Raw genomic sequence first — 23,703 nt, 5'->3', positions numbered from 1 at the left:
GTTCTGCTGTCGTAATATTCGCTCCAGCTTATGTTTCTTGGGTCCGACGTTACAGTTTTAGAAGGAAAACATGCTGGAAGAGAATTTTCAGTTAAGAGAACAATGCAGAGCATATTTAAATAGAAGTTAAGACAGCAATGTTCAAGACTTATTTACCTTACTCATAAAATATTTATTCTCCATCTCTGATGAACACAGCTTATCAATTTCCATTCATCCCTCTGCACTTTATCCTTATCAGGGCGGTGAGGTGGAGGGGTTGGAGCCTATCCCAGGTACCATAGGGTTAGAGGCAGGGTACACCTTGGAAAGGTTCCCACTCTGTTGGGCTAGTTTATTAGATCAAGGCAGGTTTTTGATCTGTGCTCATATCTACAGATAACCTGAAGCTAAGGTAATGGTATCATATTTGAAATGGAAGAAATGTGATTGGTGCATCACTGCGCTGGTAAAGGAGGTCACTGCATCTCATGTTACATTTTATTGGTCTCTCGAATCTCTGAGGGATGTTTGAAAAAAAGAATGGACAAACATTATATTAGTACTAAAAATGTCCAGATTTTGTGAAGCAAATACTACCTTAAGAGCCTGAAATATGTTTAAAAGTAATAACCAATTAATGATAAGACAGAAACACTGTCACGGTTTGGCAGGGCAAACCGTGGGGATGTAGGGAAGGAGGACCCAGGCGCAGTACTTTGTGTATAAGCAGTGCATTTATTTACAGTGAGTGGAACAATAACAGTAAATCCCCGTGTCGTGTCCTCTTCCCAGTGCTTGCGTTCCTGTCTCCGCTTCTCCATGATGAGCACCCCATGCTCGCTGTCCTCTCATCTCCTTGCTACTCCTGGGAACATAAGAGAAAGGCAGCTATCAGACACACTATAATGCAGCAGACTTAAACTAGCTGGTTGAGAGACTAACGTGAAGCCACGCAATGATCCAGCATCGGAGAGAGCTCCACCACACTCTCAAGTAGCTCCTATGACGAGGCCTGATCAGCTGCAGGTGTGTCACGGTCTTCAGGTGTGGCCAATTGCCTGCCAGGGCCACACCCACACCCTACATACACACATATATCTACAAGCAGGGAGAACGAGGGACAGCAATACCAAAATACATATAATAAAGCATACTAGTCCATAACTGCTCAGGGTCCCTGGGTCGCTCAGACCCAGGACACTGACAAACACTACACAATGATAAAGAGTTTACAACATAGCAATCATCTGTGCATGCAAACAACTATCAAGTCATGCCTCATGCCTCATTATTTAGTGATTTTACAATCACTAAATAATGACAAGAAAACCATCCTGAAAAGGTTTCATGGAAGGGCTATGTGGTTGCTGAGTAGGGACTCAAATTCACGACTTGGAGACGAGACTAAATTGAAAGAGTCTTAGGGTCCTAGGGTTAAGCCTAGGACTTTGATGTACATGTAAGTAAGTAAGTAAAGTTTATTTATTAAGCGCTTTTCATAGACAGGTAGTCACAAAGCGCTGCACACAGAGATTAAAATAAACAGTACCATAAATAGCAAAATGCACGATATACACAATATAGAGTTTAAATGTAAATTAAAAACATAAAAATGTAAAAAGCATTGGTCAACAGAAAGCTTGTTTAAACAGTAAAGTTTTTAACTGTTTTTTAAAGGATTCCACAGAGTCAACCAAACGTAGTTGTAGAGGTAGACTGTTCCACAGACTTGGTGCCACAGACTGAAATGCTGTGTCCCCTTTCATCTTCAGACGTGTTCTGGGAGCAACCAACAAACTCTGAGTTTGTGAACGGAGACGGCAAGCAGTAGTGTATTTTGTGAGAAGCTTGGATAAATAATCTGGGGCTTGGCCATTTAGTGCTCTGTATGTTAAAACAATAATTTTAAAACGAATTCTAAAATCTATTGGGAGCCAATGTAAAGAACATAAAATAGGAGTGATGTGAGCTCGCTTGCTAGAGCGAGTTAGTAGTTTGGCTTCTGCGTTTTGTATAGCTTGGAGGTGAGAAAGAGATGATTTATCCAAGCTGGTAGACAGGGAATTACAATAATCTAAACGCGATGACACAAATGCATGGACAATTTTTTCCAGTTCAGCTGAGGAGACCATATGTTGCAGTTTAGAAATATTCCTTAAATGAAAGAAACAGGAACGAGATTTTACGTGTGAGTCAAGGCCCAAAGAAGAGTCAAATATTACTCCAAGATTTCGAATATTTGGCTTAGCAGAAGAACGGAAAGGGGCAAGAACCTGACTGATTTTAGAATATAGATCAGGAGGAGCTATGATCATGGTCTCTGTCTTGTTCATGTTTAAAACAAGGTAATTGTTAGAAAGCCAATCAGAGATTTGAGTTAAAGCCTGGAGTAGGGTGGACAGCCTATCCGGCTGATGAGGCTTAGGACATATACAGCTGAATGTCATCGGCATAGAAATGATAAGACAGGTCACTAAAAGACTGAATAATGCCAGCTAAAGGAAGCATATAAAAAGAAAATAATAATGGACCCAATACTGAACCCTGTGGAACCCCACAGGTTAGGGCAGCAGTGTTAGAGGAGAACCTATCAGTCCTAACAGAAAAGGTCCTGTCTGATGAGTAGGAAGAAAACCAGTCTAAGGCGGTGCCAGATATACCAGCCAGAACCTTCAGCCTGTTGAGTAGGATTTTGTGGTCAACGGTATCGATGGCTGCGCTAAGATCTAGCAAAATGATCACGGAACAATTTACTGCATCAGATGCCATTAGTAGATCATTATAGACCCTTAAGAGAGCAGTATCCGTAGAGTGCTGCTTTTGAAAGCCAGACTGAAAATCTGCAATCAGCATAGTAAGGACCTGAACTGATTTTCTACAGTTTTTTCTAGTAATTTACTTATAAATGGCAATCATGAAAAAGGACAATAACTACTAGGGGAGGTAGGATTGAGATTCTGTTTTTTTAACAGAGGGGTTACCTCAGCATGTTTAAAATAGGACGGAACACAGCCTTGCCTCCCTCAGTGAATTGTTGATGATGGATAGTAGTGTGGGACCAATGCTGGTGAGAGTCCCAGACAGGACAGAGGGAGGTAATATATCTAAGGAGCATGATGAGGATTTCATTTTACCTATTACTGCAATTAAGTTATTGAGTGTGATTGGAGAAAAAGAAGTAAATGACCTGGGACAACAAGGGGCATCTTCATAAGGGGAGGCACTTGAGGAGATTTTGGATCTCAAGTCCATCACCTTATTTACAAAGTAATTGAGGAAAGTGCTACAATCTTCGTCAGGAAGTAACACAGCGTGCTGAGTTGAAGGAGAAACAATACTGTTGATAGTATCAAATAGAATTCTTGGGTTATTTTTATGACGATTTATGAGATTATTGAAGTAAGAGGATCTGGCCTCTTTAACTGACTCTTTATATAAGTAAAGAAGTTCTTTGAAGTGTTCCCGATGGACAACCAGCCCATTGGACTTCCAGAGATGCTCTGCACTGTCGAAGACCACGGGTTTGATTATTTAACCATGGTGTGCAGGAACTAACAGTGCAATGACTAGTTTTGAAAGGAGCAACCTGATTAAGAATGGCAAGACAGTGTTCATTAAAAGAATTAATAAGGATGTCAACATCATCAGAAGAAGGTTTAAAATTAAAAAGAGAAGAAAACTTAAAAATGACAGAGTCATCAATAAAGCGCCTGCGTCTATGTACCATAAACAATACTTGTTTTTGACCATTCCCATTGCAATCATCAAATTACACATAGGCGCATAAGCATAAGCAGATAGGTCGCAGCTTAGTATACACAACACACAAACACACACACAAAACACGAAGCAGAGCGACTGAAAGCTCTTTTCCCTATTGTGGTGAGACGAGCAGAAGGAACAGCAAGATGAATGGCAGATGAAGATCTCAGAGAGTGGGAAACAGTAGTGGTCCTCATTTGCCTGGAATGATGTCCATCACCTGCTAAAATACCAGTGCACAACACAAAAGAGGGTCACTGCCATCAACTATAACTTCTACAGATTTACTTTTAATAGAATCCATCTAAATCGAATAAGCACCTTAAGGGAAAGTTATCAAATCAAATTTGCTTGATTGGTTTACATTCAGCCATTACCCATTGCATTACAACCTTAATTAAGCCGTCTGGTTGACTCCTGTTCTCTAATTTTCTTTAACGATTCTTCTGGACTTTTGGAGTCCGAGCAGCTATTTTACTCTTTAAGCACACTGTAATGTTGACCATTTAAAAACAGAATTAAAAAACTTCTGGATTTTTTCTGTGATGTTATCGTGTCAGCCAGTGATCAGCTGATCACGGGGCCGGGTTTAAAAGAGAGACGTCACCCACCTGTTCGCCGCTCAGACATCGTTCTCTTCATGTCAGGAGCTCCGAAACCTCGCCGACGTCAGTCGCCGCCTGATTCAGCAACTGTGAGTGTTTTTCCACCCGATCGTGACAGGATGTCTGAGCCCCATATAGACCCAGCGGAATTCGAACGGCTGAAAGCCGAAGTATTATATCTTCGCGGTGTGGTAAATCGGATGAGCACAAAGATGGAGTCTCTCACTGAAACTGTCCTCCAACTTTCCTCTTCCGTCACCTTGCTGCAACGTCAGCCAGCACCGGTGAGCGCGGAGCCCCGGATCGGACTACCAGATAAGTGGAACGGAGTAGATGGCCGGCCTGATGGGTTGCTCGCCACCTTAGACATGCTGTTTGAATGTCAACCCACTAAATACGCCACCGCCCGTGCAAAAGTTGCAATGTTAACCTCTCTCTTGTCTGGCCAGGCTCAGGAATGGGCCGCGGCTCTCTACAACGGCACTCCTGGCATTCCATATAGGTTGGCACTAATTTGCTCTTTTTATCTTTAAAATCGATCGTGGGGCGATCGTGGCTCAAGAGTTGGGAGTTTGCCTTGTAATCGGAAGGTTGCCGGTTCGAGCCCCGGCTTGGACAGTCTCGGTCGTTGTGTCCTTGGGCAAGACACTTCACCCGTTGTCTACTGGTGGTGGTCAGAGGGCCCGGTGGCGCCAGTGTCCGGCAGCCTCGCCTCTGTCAGTGCGCCCCAGGGTGGCTGTGGCTACAATGTAGCTTGCCATCACCAATGGGTGGATGACTGGATATGTAAAGCGCTTTGGGGTCCTTAGGGACTAGTAAAGCGCTATATAAATACAGGCCATTCACCATTTTAAAACTTTTTATCTGTAAAACCCTCTTTTGCACACATGTTGTCGCACTCTGCTGAACAGACCTTCTTCCTCTTTCCTCTTCTTCACTTTTCCTCAGTGCTCTGTCACTTCACTGCAGGTTTCACATGAGGCTGTACACCTTTTTTAAAAAACAAAACAAACCGTTTTCAAACTAAAACACAGACAACAAAGGGCTGTGGAGAAGCAAACGCTTCTCAAATAAAAAAACATACTTTAACCTTAAATTTCCAAAAACTTTTCCTAAAATACTCAACAATCAACTTTATGCCTTTAATCATGGCACAAATCATTTTTTAAAAACGCTATATCTTAAAAAATTGTTGCTTGGACATTCCAAAGCAGAGATGAAAATAAAAAAAAACTAAAGACCCCCCCCCCCCCCCCCCCATATATCTCAAAAACACTTTAGATTGGACTTTCTTACAAATACAGAGGTGAAATTAATGAAAATATAAAATTTTCTGGCGTGTTGGGGGAACAGCTAGTTCTCTCCCATCATGCCTTGGGACATATGCTGCTGTTTAGATGTTCTTGTTTTGTTTATGGTTACGTTACTTTTAACTGTTATCTTGAATGTTGTGTTTACGCTGTGGTGCAGAGTCACTGACAGTTGTTGTTTTGTAGAGAGAGTGCTGTACCATGAGTGACTTCTGTTGTGCTGTTGTTGAACCTTGAGGCACATTGTAGCACAAGCAAGTGTAAAACACTTGCTTGTGCTACAATGTGCACAATGTGTAAAGAGCTTCCCCTACCAGCTTGGGGTTGAATAACAAGCTCCATCTCTCTCTGTGAGCTTCTTTGTAAAGACTCCTCTGCATGCCACAATATATTTATTCATTTCTCCTTTTATAACTAGAAAAACTCAACCTTTACAGTCAAAAGATTTAGAATTCATAAAACATCAGCTTATAAGAATTTTCTGATACCCACCAAACCTTTGTTCACGATAGAGTTTTTAACCAAATTGTAGAACTATATTTTCATAGCTGCAGATCGTGCCTAATTTTTAGTCTGGACCCATTTTCTCTTGCAAGTGATCAATTGGTTGGTACAGAAGATCCGTTGATGCTCAATCCGCCATCGAGTCCGGCCCTGTTTTCCAGTTGCCTTCTTCTCTTGAAGCCAATCAATTTATTCCTCCATTTTGTCAGGATTTTTTTGTTTGTTTGTTTTTGGTTTTTTTTGGTTTGTTTTTTTAGAGGAGACTCTGTAAAGTCAAAGTACATTTTCTCAATTTTATAATTTGCTAAGCAGTTCAAAATTAGTTCTCTTCATTTCCGCAGGAGACCAAACAAAGAGCACCACAGGCATTAAAACTTTAATGTGTGTGATACAATGTTTATGTACAATGTTAATGTAACTGGGTGAAACTGTTTTGTTTGGGTCTTTTTTTTTTTCTTTTAACCTGTCCTGTCCAGCGGTTTAACAATCAGAATTATTATCTGAGGTCCAGATTGATTTTCCCCAGTGGACCTTTTATTTTACTGGTCCACTTGATTATCATAGTTTATTAGATTTTTATTAGCATTCGTTTATTATTTATTTGTTTATTTAGAACCTCTGACACTCTCCACAGCTGTGCTGGTGCCGCTCCCCAAACACTCATTTAAGTCCAGGGTGCAGGAGCCGATCGTCATATTCTCTGATCAGCAGTTTGGTGACCGGATGGTGTGGCTCAAGAACTATGGGGTGCATGGCATCCAAGTCCAGACCTTCTGCTCTTCGGAGCCTTCCCCCGACTCTTATCAGCCCAAGAGTCTGCTTATGAATTGCCTTACAAGCAGCTAGGGCCTGTAATTTCTCTGGGAAACGATCAATTTGAGCCTGTTTCAGGTGATGCAGTTCAGCAGCTAATGCATCAGCAGTAGTCATGGCATAGTTGTTGTGATCAGTGGCCGTCCCATGAAGGATCTCATGGGTAGCCTTAACAACCATTTGACAAAACTGGAAATTGGCACTGTTGTATGTGGACTGCATGTATTCGTGGTTCCATAAAGTGTTTTTCCACTTACCTCCTAATTTTTCTCTTGGCCTCACTCTCATAGAGAGTTGGCCAAGTATCAGGGTTCATTAAAAGGAAAGGTGGGCCTTTAGTCCATTGGTTTGGTTGACCCAGTTCAAAGAGGGTTTTGCCCCGCATCAGGGCAAAACCCTCTTTGAACTGGGTCAACCAAACCAATGGACTAAGGTGCCTCCAATTTGACACCTCAGTATGATCTTCTATTACGGCAACTTGAGTACCAACGAAGACCTTGTAGATGCATGAATCAGATTGGATCCAAGTCAAAACTGTTGTTGAGCCACTCCATAGGGTGATATCACTAGGTTGGAGGTTGTCTTTGGCTTTTCTTGCCTATACAGTGGGGCAAAAAAGTACTTAGTCAGCCACCGATTGTGCAAGTTCCCCCACTTAAAATGATGACAGAGGTCAGTAATTTGCACCAGAGGTACACTTCAACTGTGAGAGACAGAATGTGAAAAAAAAATCCATGAATCCACATGGTAGGATTTGTAAAGAATTTATTCGTAAATCAGGGTGGAAAATAAGTATTTGGTCAATAACAAAAATACAACTCAATACTTTGTAACATAACCTTTGTTGGCAATAACAGAGGTCAAACGTTTAATAGGTCTTTACCAGGTTTGCACACACAGTAGCTGGTATTTTGGCCCATTCCTCCATGCAGATCTTCTCGAGAGCAGTGATGTTTTGGGGCTGTCGCCGAGCAACACGGACTTTCAACTCCTGCCACAGATTTTCTATGGGGTTGAGGTCTGGAGACTGGCTAGGCCACTCCAGGACTTTCAAATGCTTCTTACGGAGCCACTCCTTTGTTGCCCGGGCGGTGTGTTTTGGATCATTGTCATGTTGGAAGACCCAGCCTCGTTTCATCTTCAAAGTTCTCACTGATGGAAGGAGGTTTTGGCTCAAAATCTCACGATACATGGCCCCATTCATTCTGTCCTTAACACGGATCAGTCGTCCTGTCCCCTTGGCAGAAAAACAGCCCCATAGCATGATGTTTCCACCCCCATGCTTCACAGTAGGTATGGTGTTCTTGGGATGCAACTCAGTATTCTTCTTCCTCCAAACACGACGAGTTGAGTTTATACCAAAAAGTTCTACTTTGGTTTCATCTGACCACATGACATTCTCCCAATCCTCTGCTGTATCATCCATGTGCTCTCTGGCAAACTTCAGACGGGCCTGGACATGCACTGGCTTCAGCAGCGGAACACGTCTGGCACTGCGGGATTTGATTCCCTACCGTTGTAGTGTGTTACTGATGGTGACCTTTGTTACTTTGGTCCCAGCTCTCTGCAGGTCATTCACCAGGTCCCCCCATGTGGTTCTGGGATCTTTGCTCACCGTTCTCATGATCATTTTGACCCCACGGGATGAGATCTTGCGTGGAGCCCCAGATTGAGGGAGATTATCAGTGGTCTTGTATGTCTTCCATTTTCTGATGATTGCTCCCACAGTTGATTTTTTCACACCAAGCTGCTTGCCTATTGTAGATTCACTACTTCCAGTCTGGTGCAGGTCTACAATACTTTTCCTGGTGTCCTTCGAAAGCTCTTTGGTCTTGGCCATGGCAGAGTTTGGAGTCTGACTGTTTGAGGCTGTGGACAGGTGTCTTTTATACAGATGATGAGTTCAAACAGGTGCCATTCATACAGGTAACGAGTGGGGGACAGAAAAGCTTCTTACAGAAGACGTTACAGGTCTGTGAGAGCCAGAGATTTTCCTTGTTTGAGGTGACCAAATACTTATTTTCCACCCTAATTTACGAATAAATTCTTTACAAATCCTACCATGTGAATTCATGGATTTTTTTCATTCTGTCTCTCACAGTTGAAGTGTACCTCTGGTGCAAATTACTGACCTCTGTCATCATTTTAAGTGGGGGAACTTCACAATCGGTGGCTGACTAAATACTTTTTTGCCCCACTGTATGAACTTGTTTGGTCTGGTCTTGAAACATGTCAGCTCCTCTACTGGATGTGCATTTGGCCTGTGATATCACTTGGAGCCAGGCAGAGAAATCTGGCGGGGTATAAACTTTGTCAGTTCCAGTTCTCAGTATCGCATGGCTCAATAAATCCATCTCTATAGCTTGTTGGGAGCATGCTCAGTAGCTTATCAACATGAGAACCACATATTGTAGTTCATAGCCACTTTCACCTTCCAGTGAAGCATGCCTACTAAACCCTTCACATACAGAGCAACAGTGTCAAAGGCTTCTGGGTCCCCCACTTGGGGACATTTGTAAAGAGTTCAGAATAGAACCTAGCTCACTTTGTACGAGCTGGCGAGGTTGACTATATTTATCTTGGAGAGCCTGGAGTGCTGCAGTATATGGCAGGAGATTAATTGATTGATTGATTGAGCTACTTCGTAAGCACTTCATATTTTTAACTGCTCCAGAAGGATTTGATATTTGAACTGCTCTATGAGATTATTATGACTACCAAGCAGGGGGTCCAAAGTAGTGATGTGCGAATCATGAACGAATCGTTCAGTACTCGAGAATCACTTTACTGACTCGTGAATCATGATTTACAAGCCCGACTGATTCACTGACTCATCCCTGTTGCTGTTAGCAAACTAATTTCATTAGTAGAAATATAGCTAGCTTATAATTAAAATTGTGGAGAAACAACATCCAGTATCTTAACAGAAAAATTTCTACTCTGAACTGGAAGAAAAAACTCTGAGTAGAAAGCTCACATCAAGACAACAGCTCCTCAGTTCACAGTAGCATCGCTCTGCTAACATGCTAACATGCTAGCATGTTAGCATGTTAGCATGTTAATGTATACTATGTCTTCTGGTGATACTGCCTAAGGGAAGCATGTATAATGTAAACAGAATTGATCCTAGCACTGAACCCTGTGGAACTCCATAATTAACCTCAGTGTATAAAGAGGACTATCCATTTACATGAATAAATTGGATTGTATTAGATATATATGATACAAACCGCTGCAGCGCACTACCTTTAATACCTTTCAAGGGTTCAAATCAAGTCAAGTCAAGTTCAACTTTATTGTCACTTCAACCATATACAGTTTAAAAATACACAGTGAGGCGAAACAACGTTCCTCCAGGAACCAAGGTGCTACAAGACAAGTTAGTGCAAAAAAAATAATAATATATAATATATCTAGTAATAATATTGTGCAAAAGAGCATTTACAGGTTGGTGTGTGCGATGGTTTGGTGGTGTAGGTCAGTGTGTTTGCGCTTGTGTTGGTTAGTCAGTCCAGTCTCAATGTTTTGAGGTATTTGAGTTAAGCTGAGTGATAATGTTAGTGTATGTGTGTGTGTGCGTGTTTATCAGTCAGTCCCTTTTTGCTGAGGAGACAGATGGCTTGTGGAAAAAAGCTGTTGCACAGTCTGGATGTGCGTGCCCGAATGCTTCGGTACCTTTTTCCAGATGGCAGGAGTGTAAAGAGTGTGTGAGAGGGGTGTGTCCGATCAGCCACAATGCTGGTGGCTTTGCGAATGCAGCGTGTGGTGTAGATGTCCTCAATAGAGGGTAGAGAGACCCCGATGATCTTCTCTGCTGTTCCCACTATCCGCTGTAGGGTCTTGCGGTCTGATATGGCACAGCTCCCAAACCAGACAGTGATGCAGCCGCTCAGGATGCTCTCAATAGTTCCTCTATAGAAGGTGGTCAGGATCGGTGGTGGAAGCCGGGCCTTTCTCAGTCTTCTCAGAAAGAAGAGACGCTGTTGGGCTTTCTTGTGCAGGGAGCTGGTGTTGAGGGACCAGCCGAGGTCCTTCTCCAGGTGTACGCCCAGGAATTTGGTGCTGTCAACGATCTCCACAGAGGAGCCGTTGATGCTCAGCGGTGAGTGGTCGCCTCGTGTCCTCCTAAAGTCAACAACCATCTCTTTTGTCTTGTCAACATTCAGAGACAGGTTGTTGTCCTTACACCAGTCCGTTAGTCTCTGCACTTCCTCTCTGTACGCTGACTCGTCGTTCTTGCTAATGAGACCCACCACGGTCGTGTCATCAGCGAATTTAATGATGTGATTTGAACTGTGTGTTGCTACACAGTCATGAGTCAGCAGTGTGAACAGCAGAGGACTGAGCACACAGCCTTGTGGGGCCCCAGTGCTCAGTGTGGTGGTGCTGGAGGTGCAGTTCCCGATCCGTACTGACTGAGGCCTTCCGGTCAGAAAGTCCAGGATCCAGGTTCAAGGTTCAAGGTTCTTTATTATTTGTCACATGCATAGTTATACAAGCATAACACACAGTGAAATGTAGCCTGACATGCTCCTCGACATGTGCAAAAATTGTGTGTGTGTGTGTGTGTGGGGGGGGGGGGGGGGGGGGTGTAGAGGAAGAACATTATATATATATATATATATATAGTATATACACTGGGTGAATGTGCAGTAGTAGCAGCAAGCAGGTGAATTCTGTACATTAATATGAATAGATATCTGATTATATATATATATATATATATCTGATATATATATCTGATATATATATATATCTGATATATATATATATATATATATATATATATATATATATATATCTGATATATATATATATATATATCTGATATATATATATATATATATATATATATATATATATATATATCTGATATATATAATAGATATACCTACAGCATGTTCCAATCGCTGTCCGACACAGCATGTTAGTCCTGTTATGGATTCTCCCTCAGCTGATCATCAATATGGTCTGCAGCTAGGTGTAAATCCCTCTCCTACCACCTACTCAACTCAGCCTTGTCCACCTGCAACAGAGGTGGACAGCTCTAACATTCCCAGCAGATAATCACAGCCTCCTGAAAAGCTGAAGCCTCAGGGATCATCTCAGCCAGGACCATACACATCACCCAGTCAGTCTTTGCCACCTCCTAATATACATTTCCACCTGTGGTATAAAGTTGGACAAACTGGCTGTGGGCCCATGGAGCCACCTTTACAGTCAGGGATTCTACCTACTGACAGTGGATCCTTGCCAGGCAACAACTTGATGGAACTGCTAATTGCCAACTTGTACCAGCATTACCTTTCACAGGTGGTAAGGAAGTTGATTTTGCACTTCTTAAAATGGCTTTGGACTAGTGATGGTAAATTCAATTCTTCTTATTGAATCGAGTTTTAATGAGTCACTCACCAAAGTGAGTGACTCATTGAACATTTGTTGCCAACCAAGAAGAAGAAGGAGGAAGAAGCTGTGAGCCAGGAGGGAGGGGGTTAGTGAGTCCTGAGTGATTCGTTTGTGCTACGATTCAGCACAGGAAAGGAGGGAGTGAGTAGCTCAAATGTGCTGATGTCACCCAGCTCTATGAAGCCAGATAATACACACCAAATAGTTAAACTACAGGAATGTCTTAAAGACATAAAGACCTGGATCGCCTCTAACTTTCTGCTCCTTAATTCAGATCAAACTGAGGTTATTGTACTCGGCCCTGAAAATCTTAGAAATATGGTATCTAACTAGATTCTTACTCTGGATGGCATTACCACCAGTAATGCCATCAGTATAGGCTTATAAGGCCCCGAAGGTAAAAAAAAAAAAAAACTACATTTCAAATAAATCAGCATCGCCTCACTCAAAACGCGCAGTGGGTGTTTCGACTTACGAAAATGTTCGACTTACGAAAGACCCTTGGGAACGATTTAATTTCGTAAGTTGAGGTTCCACTGTATTTAATATTTCCAGATTGCAGTGGCAATCTGGACAATCGAAGAAAAACAATCAGCAACAATCAAAGGAATTACGAAAGTAGCAATTAATCCCAAGAACTGTAGATTTTAGCCAGTTTATTGAATAATCTGAAACTCTTGAGAACAAGTTTATTAATGTAATTACCTCAGAGAGAGTGGTTTGTGAGTGTTGGAGAAAAAGTAACACATCATTTGCATAAAAACTGATTTTATAATCTACATTATTGCATTTTATGCCTTATTCACCATAGCCTGTCTAATTGCTGTTGCTAGTGGTTTTATAAAAACTGCATACAGTGAGGAGGAGAGTGGGCATCCCTGCCTGGTGCTCCTCTGGAGAGAGACGCTGAAACATGTTTGGTCATTTGTTATGAGACTGTTGGGAAATTATATAATAATTATATAATAACCAACTTGTGAACAAGTTTCCAAAATCAAATTTGTGTAAAGTTGCTACTCTATCAACGCTATCAAATATTTTTTCTGCATCTAGAGACGAGATGTGGTTTCAATGTTTTTACCACTAGCGGGTTTTGTCTTGGTGTCACAGAGAAGTTCAACCATTTTACAATTATATTTTACTCTGCTTGTGTGAGTTGTCTGTCAGACAGGTTGTTCACCCACTTGTCCATAGTGTGGCATCCTTCTCTTTTCTGGATGCTGAGGACAGTCTCCGTATTTTACTGTGGTTTCCGATGGACAACAAGTAAGTCATATCTGATTCCTTTGTCATTTCTTTTTTGCCTGGCCTAAGACTTTTCAGTCTGTGCTAGATGAGCCTTCTCAGTTAATTAAAACATCTTTTGAAGAGTATTCCCATCTAGAAGCATTGTCTGTCTCCGATCACTCCTCTGTTGATTTTAGCACATCAATGGTAAAATTTGTTTGTCTCACCTGTTCATTGAGGAGCTGGTTCTGTACCTTTTGGATGATTTTTGTTGCGCAGAGGCCCTTAATTGAATAGCTCATTTGCAGACCAAGGTAAAGTTCTGTGTTTATTATTTTATTTCACTTTCTCCTGTGGTGTCATCATGTTAATTTGTATCAGCTATTTGTTTCCCTTCCCCTCATCACCACTGTGTATTTAGTCTGTGTGTTTCCATTCATTCCTTGTCACGTCGTCTGTGTAACTTCCCCTCGTCATAGAAATCATAGTCAGTTCATGGTCATCTTAGCTGATGCTTAGTTTTCTTTGTTAAGTCATAGTTTCACAGTCTAGTTTGTTTTTTGCTTTGATTTATGTTCCACGTATATCAGCCAAAATAAAGGCTCGCCTTTTGTTGGAATTAATTCTCTCTTCGCCTGTGTCTGCACATGGCTCATCCACACACACTCCAAACTGTCTGCCCCCGCAGACTGTGACACATTCTACGTTTTAAAATAAGAATGCATAAGACTAAATGGGGTTATTAAAAATGCCAGTGCATGCTTAACAAAAGATCACTGCTGTCTAATTATGTTGTAGCAGCAGCATTTAATATATTACATAAAGGAGTATGTTATATTTATCTGCACCTTTTTTTTTACTTTATGCAGCAAGTTGGAGTGTGTGTTCTGTCACATTTGAAAACCTATGTTTATAGAGTAGCTGTCAGCTGAGATATGTTGACTTAGTTGTGTTAAAGTCTTTTTCCAAAATGAAGCTGATTGAGGGTCTAGAGCAGCAAGATTATTAAGACACCTGATTTCCTCCAAGCTTAATTTGAAAGTGCTAACAGAGTGAAAAGATTAGGCATGGGTGTTGTGAATGAAGGGGTAGGGAACAAGAGCAAGGCCTGAAACAACAGAAGATGCTATAAAGCACTGTAATCATATATTTAGGAGACCCCTGAGATAACATATAAAAGACACCAGACTTAAGAGAAAACATGAAATTACACTAAATGGAATATGAGGAAGGTGATAGCAGCACAAGTGTGGAAAACCTGGTTACAATAAGATATTATGTCACTTTCTTTTGCTGTTAGTGAAAATGAAATCTTTGAGCTAAATGAAACACTGGACAGAGGAAACAATAGTGGCCAACAAACACCAGGTGCAAAGGAGGGGGAGAGGAATCCTGCAATTTATTTCACGCTTATTATTCGGTTTCACACTGCTTAATCACACTACTTACATGTATATATTATTAGCCAATCACAATGATCTGTCTTCAGTAAGCTGATTGTAGAAATCCCCTTACTGTCATGATCAGAGAGCTGGAGCCCAGGTACATAATGTTTCCTAGAATAATTATGCGATTTAAGGATGTATTACGCTTTGTAAGGACTTTCATTGTGACAGTGTTGTGTGTTTGACACAGCGGTATGCCTTGTGCACAATATACTTGGTCCGGCTTGGGTGGGGGGTTGAACTTCTACAGCCATGTCCTTGAGTTAGTGATTCATATTGCAGTATTCATGTAGTCTTCAAATTTCATCTGAAGAGCGATAGCTACTTTTTTTTTGGTAGTTAGTAGAAAACAAATGCTTTAATTTACTATCATTGATGGTCACCTACATGTAAAGGTGACTATCAGTTATGTCAGCTGATAGGAGAATTACTTAGTGGACTAGCATTAGGATAATGGTGTTTCTCATTAGAAAATGCATTGCTCACTTAAATATTTAAATATAAGATATTCAATTTCATAGCCGCTATACAGTCATTTTTTTTTCTATGACAAAGATGAGAATTTCTCTGTCTTGCTATAACACATTTGTTTTTCACATAAACACATTGGATTTGTGTAAGTTTTGACTTTTATCATGCAATTACAAAACATTTTTTCTATTAGAGATTAAATGTCTAATAAGTTCATGATTACATGATTTTAGTAAATTGATTCCATTTTTGTAAAATAGAACAGCATGAGAGGAAGTTTTTCCTGTATCCTTTCCCCATTTTTATCTTAGTATATATACTCTACTATTGTGTTTTGGGCCGATTCACTAAAGCCTCAAATTTAGTTCACATGTTCATGAGTCTACTGGGGTCTGCGATGAAAGTCATCTAAATTTCATCAACACAGACTGTACAGGTCATTGTGGACATCCGCAATGGTTTTTTGACCATGTGACTTTTCTGCAGAGACTTTACATTACCTTCCACCAGCTACATGTGCCTTGGGCAGAAGACTTCAACTGAACTTCAAAGAAGTATAAAGCATTGATTACACTCTGCTGCAGACATGGACAGCTTGAGACCCAACAGCAAAATAGTCATTCCTGTTATATTTCTTTAAAAACCACCGCCTGCGGCACATGTGTAGTTAGTGCATTTTAATGTGAATTATCCACAGACGACAATAAGAAAGGCAGGCAGGCACATGTCTGCACAGACCCTCACACTCACCAGCTGGGGATTCTATTTATGTCACTCGGACCTGAGTGGGCTCTAGCAGACTTGTAGACCAGAAAGTATAACTGGCTTAAAAGGAATGCTTACTTGGCCTGCCAGATCTCCAATTGGCCTAATTTAAATAAACAACAACACTAATAATACAGCTATAGATTATACCATCAACATCAATGTGTAAAATTAATCATATTTAAGCACTGCATTTGCATGTAAGGGTGGGGTGGCTCTCAGGGTGAGGGTGCTGTCTCACTAAAGAAAATCTTAAGGCTATAATAATTAATTAAATAAGGGAAGAGATGCTGTATTCCTAATATCAGGAGGAAGTGAATTCCAGAGTCGGGGAGCAGAGTGGCTGAAAGCTCTGTTCCCCATAGTGGTGAGATGGGCAGGGGGGACAATAAAGTGAGTGGTGTGGGAAGACCTAAGGGAGCGCGAGAGAAAGCATGCAAATAATGAATAAAAGTACTGAACCCTGGAGCACAGAAAAAAAAATTATTTAAAGAGTGAGATTTAAGTTGAACAAACTAAGTGTGATTTGAGAGACATGAGGTGAACTAGGCAAGGGGGTTATGACCAGTGTTGGGTAAGTTACTTTAAATTAGTAACTTAGTTACATTACTAGTTACTTCTATCAAAAGTAACTCAGTTACTTCAAGTTACTCGTTACTTTCAGAGTAACTACTTACTAGGGAAAGTAACTTTGGTTTTACTCAGAATTCTCTTGCTTCCATAACTTTGCCAGTCTTCTAGCTTGCTTATTGCCACAAGTGCACTGTGCCACCTACCAATACACAGCAAATTCAAAAGTGTTAAATGTTTTGGTGTTAATAGTCTTCTTGCAAAAGTAGAGTTAATTTTACTCTAAGTAGAGTCACATTCTTTTAATGTAACTCTGAGGTGTAAAATGATAGTAGTTAAAATCGAGTGTTAAAAATGAGTGTTTCTCTGTCAAATCTGGAGGTGTTAAAATGGAAACATTAACTCTTGACCTCTTAACTCTGAACTCCTAGAGGGGCTATGACACCAACAGAGTAAATTCACAGACTCCGCCCCCAGCACGGCTCCAATCGAAGCTGAAGTGAAGCCGTTTCAGAACATTTTGCTCTACATATTTGAGTTGTTTGCCATGCTTGGTAAGTCATTTTTTCAAAGATTGTTTCAATTATTTCTATTAGCTTTTACTTCTGTGGCTCTTTGGAGTTGAGACAAAGCTGTGTGAAAGGCATTAGCCATGTTGGTCACTTATAGCATAATATTCTGTTTTAGCTAGCTGAAAGGTATTGTTTGCGGGCAAATACCACAGCCTTGAAAAAAGCTTGCATGTGAATTTTCAGTCAAACTTTTGGTCAAATACACCTAAAACAATGTCTAGAATGTGAAATGTTGGTATAATGGTGCTACTTGAAGCCTGAAAACGATTTCCCATAAAAAAAACAAAAAACGAGCAAACAGCAGTAGCAGGCGTCCTGACTGGATTCTACGTTAGCATAGATCCCTCCAGAGTTTTGTGCACACGGTTTAGGTAAAAATGAAAAAGGTTGAGGTTTTACATTTAGTTCAGTATTACCTGTTGCCTGTGTCTTTGTCTTTTGGGAAAATACTTTACACAAGAAATGGCTCAAAGAGGATTCCTTTTTTTTTTTTTTTTTTTTTCACTGTGCTGCAATTGTTTACTGGATTATTTGTGCCATTGGTTAGTGTCAACTAATTTTTATTCAATCTCCGCACAGGATATGCTTGTGAAGATGGAATATGGGGGAGAGCAGAAGTGCGTTGAAGTTCCACAAAGGGATGAATGAAGGACATGCATATTGTATTGAAGAAATAAGTGACGAGAATGCTGTTATTTGCATTTACCAGTTCACCTATGTCAGACCTTTTGATAAACACAATTCTAATGAAAGTGAGAACATGTATACTGTTACATCTTTCAGAAAATGTTTTGAAATTGTGGTGCACAGTTAAGAATAAATGTTTTTCAAAAACCATTGCATCTTTTTAGCAAATGTTTATTTCCAAAAGAAATTTCTAGAAGTTCAGAACAGTAAAATTCCCGCTTTTTAGAATGAATTAGAAGATAACTCTTACGTAGTTAAACTAAAATACTCTTTGAGAGTTAATATATAAACTCTTAACACCAAGTGTTAAATTATCAACTCCAGACAGATTTGGTGTTTAACACTAAATCAGAGTTAACGTACCAACTCTCCAAAAAGAGTTAAATTAACACTCTCTGGTGTGGACCCATATAGACACTTTAATAGTGTTGAAATCAAATCCGACAGTGTTAATTTGGACATGCTGGATTTGCTGTGTAGAAAGGAAAAAAATAATGTGCATATTTCCACGAGAGAAATCCCACGCCTGGACTGTCGTTGACCGCCACATGATTCTAGACTGCTTTTTACATCCAACACAAAAACTGCAGTCGTGGTGCTTTCGATTGTAGGGGAGACCGGGGATAGTTGTAACGCGGGTCAGTTGTAACGCTTCCAATTTCTCCAATCAGGGCTAAGTTTCACATGATGTGACTCATCCTGTGCACGCCCAACTCAGTTCTGCTATCACATGTGAAAAATCAGCACATTTTGTCAAACACAGATAATTTAACATGAAAAAAAGTAATTTGTATGCCAAAAAGTAAGTTTTTCAACTTTATTTCAATGTTTAATAGCATTATTTGCTTTGCAGTTAAACTCATCAAACTTAAATTATGTTATTTGTATGTCTATTCTGTGTAGGTCTTTAGTGCTAATGTTTTAGCCGTTGGCTGTAATGTTAGCTAGTTCATGGCTGTAGGAGTCTGGGTCAGTTGTAACAGCAACAGTCTGGGTTAGTTGTAACAATAATGCAGATGTTACAACTTACCACACTATTACTTTAACTTATATTAAACAAGTTGGGGCAACGACATCAGCAGAGAGAGGTTCACTGGTCGCATTTGTATATGCGGTTAAGGCCATTGGCAACACAATTCCTCCACTGTTTGTGTTCCCACACATACATTATGCAGACCACTGTGTCAGAGATGGACCAGTAGGAAGTACTGGTAGTGGAAATAAATCAGGATGGATGCAAGAAACAGATTTCCTCATCTTTCTGAAGCACTTTGCAAACCACACCAAGGTAAGCCATGATAAAAAGTAATGGAATTGCGATGCTGGTGCACAACGAAATTTTTTCAGCTTCATTGTTATGTTCAAAATTGGTGCAAGAGTTGTAGGTTATAATGCCCACTGAGCCAATGAGGCCAAACTCTAGGAAGACCAACCAAAATTAATGAAATATTCAGTTGCAGAAAATTCCATAATTTGTCTTTTTTGGGGGGTTGGAATGTGTTCAAAAGCTAGATTTCTGCATTCTGTCACACACACACATAGCTACATAAATGGATGTAAGTGCATTCATGTGTTGAATAAACAAAGATTACATGTTAATATTTTATCAGTATACCCTTATTTCATTGTGTTACATTTCACCCCAGGATATGTTACAACTAACCCAGACTATGGGGTTAATTGTAACATTTCACTCTTTGTGTTTGAGGCCATACCATGCAATGGGTAATTGTGCTGCAGAGAAAATAGCTGCACTATTTAATAGCAGAGACATGTAAATACTTTTGCATTACATTTTGAATCCACTACCTTAAATGAGCTCCAATTTACAGACAGAAATGTCAAAAATGTTACAACTATCCCCGGTCTCCCCTACTCAGAACTCGGAAATTCTGCTTTCTGAATAGGAAGATGTAGGTGTTGTGATATTTTGATACCATGGTAGCATTTACAGGATATTGTTTTGTAGTGATATTATACAGAAAAGAGTTACTCAATAAGGCCCATTTACTAGTTGTTTTTCTCTTTCTCTGTGACCCAAGAATTGATGTGTAAGAATCACAGGCTGGTACCCCAAGGTCGAAAATACCACAGAGACGAGACCACTTCCTTACTCCCATCCTCCCTTCCTTATCTTTTAGAAAAGAGCTTGTTAAAAAGCCAGGTGGTTTGTTTCAGAATTCACTAATGAAAGAACTCTGTATTCTATGTCTAGGAGTGTATTTTGCTGGGATGACCATAAATTGTAACTGAAGAGATAAACTACACAAAGGATACTTCTTTGCTCACAAGGCAGGAAGACGTTTCCTTATTTGGTCTGTACCGGTTTGAACTGAGAACATGCTGACACACGAACCTTTTTCCTCTATATAAGCTGTTGTGTACTTAATAAACCTTGAGTTGATTGTGGGAGAGCAAACTGAAACAGTCTATGTGTCACTTTGTTCTCCTAACTGCTCCCGGCGCTGTAACTAACCCGCTGAACGGCATACCTGAGTGTTACTTTGAATAATTAGGAATCTTATAAGGAAAGGGAAAAACTCTGCTTATCGCTCACGCCACGGAGGGAACCCGGGACGGCAATTTCCTTCAGTAGGTAACACCAGACTGCAGATGAACTGCATACAGGGCTGGACTGGGACAAAAAAAAAATCGTCCCGGGGAATTTGACTAGAGCCCACCATTATAGGAAAAATCATACAGACTTTGAATGAAAACAAACACTGTTGTGACAGTGATGTACACTGTTCTGATGGTATATATGTATCAATCAATCAATTGTTTGTTGTAAGACTCAGATAATTATTTTTTTAAAAGCTAGACATTTTAAATGAGAATAAGAAAGAAAAGTATTTCTTTGTGCCCCCCTCTCCCTGTTAATGCCCCACCTGGGCCCCTGACAAAACTTTGCTAGACCCGCCCCTGCACAGTTACAAGCTGTTGGCTACTTAGAAAAGGATCCTGGTGTTATTTGTCTCTCAGAAACAGTTCATAACTTCCCTTCAACTCATTCATGTCACCTAAAAGGTAAACCTGTTTCTCCATCACCTGTTCAACAAACATCAGCTGATACTAGAAAGTAATATTAAATAAATTCTAACATCAGCTGATCAAGCTTAAACGTTAGCGCGACATCCGCTGGTTTCCTCTTTCTGGCACAAAGTGGGCGATTAATAAACAAGAGAGAAAAGCCAATCAGCTGATCACTGATCAGTTTCATGATTGAAGTAGAAACAGGAGAGGGAGGGGAGAGGATGAGAGAAGAAGAGGCAGCTGTGCAGCATAAACACAGAATAACTCCAGCTTTGTCTCTTTTTCATTGTAGCTGAAGTACGGGACAAAATGTTCCTTTTCGCCTCAATACGAAACGCGTAATATTTTCTCTGAATGCAAGACGATTCTGTTTTTTACGGGACAGTTGGCAAATCTAATAATTAACCATATGAACAAAATAAAGTTCAACATCAGTAACATAGCACCCACCCAGCTGTATAGAAACTCCGTCATGCTAGCTAGTACGCGGTACGAAAAAGTCAGCACAACGATAATAAACTCCACCTAAACTTTGTTTATATCTGACTCAGACTGCAGGTCATAACTTCTTACCTGAAGTTCAGTTCACCTGATACTCAGACTGGCAGCCGCTTCGGGTCTCTGCTCCTCCTGCCTCCCTTTTCCTTCATCCACCTGCTGGCCTCCACCACTTGCTAATGTTATTGAATCTGTGGAAACTCCGCGATAGCCACCACACGAAGTAACGAATAATGAGCCTATTTAAATCCCAGTAACGAGTAACGCGTTCCTGGTTTTGGCATAATAACTAGTTACCATGCTCGTTACCACAATAATAACGTAGTTACTGTAACGCGTTACTTAATAATGCGTTAGTCCTAACACTGGTTATGACTAATGCCAATGGATACAAGTCTACAGGATACAAAGAGGATAGAGTGAGAAATTGTATTAAAGGTCACATTCAGATTGAGAAGAACGAGGATGATGAGAAAACCAGAGTCAGTTGCAATAAGGAAGTCCACCGGTCACGAGGAGTGCGGCGTAGGATCTGGCAAAGCTACCAGGGGAAATCAACAATAACACTTGTGAAAGACATAATAAAATGAACTTCACCACTCGTCTCGGGTCCTTACTAGTTCACGCTAAATAGGGAATTAATACTGCATCTGTCAAAAACCCAGCAACTCACCTACAAAGGTAACAGGGTCCTCATCTCCCTTGACTAGTCTTCAGAGGTGAAGAAAATTCAAAAAGTTCTTGGCGCCTTGCAGAAGCTCAGAGTGGAGCATGTTCTTCTCTTCCCGGAACTCCACATCAAACACAGTGATGAGCAGCTAATGGAAATTCATTCACTTTTTTTTACACATATATCCATGCATGATTAGGGTTTCTATAAATATAACAGAGGTTGTACACATTGAACATGTCCTAGTCCAGGTGAGTGCTGGGTTTTCCACCGTGCCAGTGAGTCCACCACTGGGCAGAGTTGCCACACCTCCTGTCTTTGCTCCACCTGTGAGTAATCAGCAGACAGACTTTTAAGACTCACAAACATTCCTTGCCGGAACGTCAGCTAACCCTTGTTACTGAAAGCCACAGTTAAATACTTATCGTCATAGTAGTTTTTGAGCTAATCTTGTCTTTCTATTCATATCAGCCTCACGGATGGATCCCGCTGTCATTTACCTTCCCTACACGCAGCTGCTGGTCTGCTCGCTGTTTTCGGCATTTACTCACCTGTCTGCCTCCCTGTCCAGTTTTCCACAGTTAGTTAATCTGGACTGGTTTAGCATCACACAGACCTTACTTCCCCCAAGCCTCGCCTCCACCTGTAAAATGACTTTGTGAGCGTAGCTCCGTAATCCTCCACCTGCCCTGCAACTTAGGGTGCCTGTTCTGGAAAATACCCAGTGTCGGGTTCCCTGGCTGCCTCTCCAGCCAGCTAAACAGACTTTTTCCTGTGGGCTCTCTTACCGCACTTGTAGTGTGACTCTTGTTTCATGTTTTGTGACTGTTTAGTGAATTGCTGAGATTCTTCTAGTATAGTTAGTGCTTCATATTTCTGTTTTTGTTCATAGTGTCCCATAGTAATTCACTAGTGTTGTATCTAATAACTCTGAGTTTCTTGCCTGCCATAGAATGAGTTAATTCTCAGTTTCTTAGGTTTGTAGTATTGCGCAAGTATTTCAGTTTGACCAACTCCAGAGGTTAGGTTTCTTTCCTCTCACCTTTAGTTCATGTTTAGTGTTTTACAATTAATCCCTGTGTGTCACCCTCGCATGCCAAAATAAAATCTTGTGTTCACTGTGCCTACGAGGCTCAGTGTGGTGTCTGCATCCTCTTTCCTGTGTCCTCTTCCCTGTCTTGGCCACCCAGGTCATGAGAGAACAAGCAAGATAAAGCAATAAAACAAAAAGTGATGCTGGCATTCTATAGTTATTGATGAATAATGTTTCTGAAAGTGAAAGCATGGCATGATGATGTTTTTGTTTTTTTGTTTTTTTTATTCAATAAAATCTAAATTTAAATGCAAATTGAGTAGTTATACAAAAGGGCAAACCAGACAGAA

At 40.6% G+C, this 23,703-nt stretch overlaps 1 long non-coding RNA gene across 1 annotated transcript; it reads left to right on the top strand.

Moving 5' to 3' along the window:
- The first annotated feature begins 17,279 nt into the window (after positions 1–17,279).
- On the top strand, positions 17,280–18,266 carry LOC145423062 (uncharacterized). Its single transcript, XR_013904174.1, has 2 exons — positions 17,280–17,414; positions 18,012–18,266. It is a non-coding gene; the product is annotated as an uncharacterized LOC145423062 (long non-coding RNA).
- Positions 18,267–23,703: the final 5,437 nt, after the last annotated feature.

The sequence above is a fragment of the Astatotilapia calliptera genome, chromosome 20 (assembly GCF_964374335.1).
Source record: "Astatotilapia calliptera chromosome 20, fAstCal68.1, whole genome shotgun sequence".
NCBI lineage: Eukaryota > Metazoa > Chordata > Actinopteri > Cichliformes > Cichlidae > Astatotilapia > Astatotilapia calliptera.
Note: the sequence above shows the minus strand (reverse complement) of the source record. Positions and strands in the feature narration are given on the sequence as shown.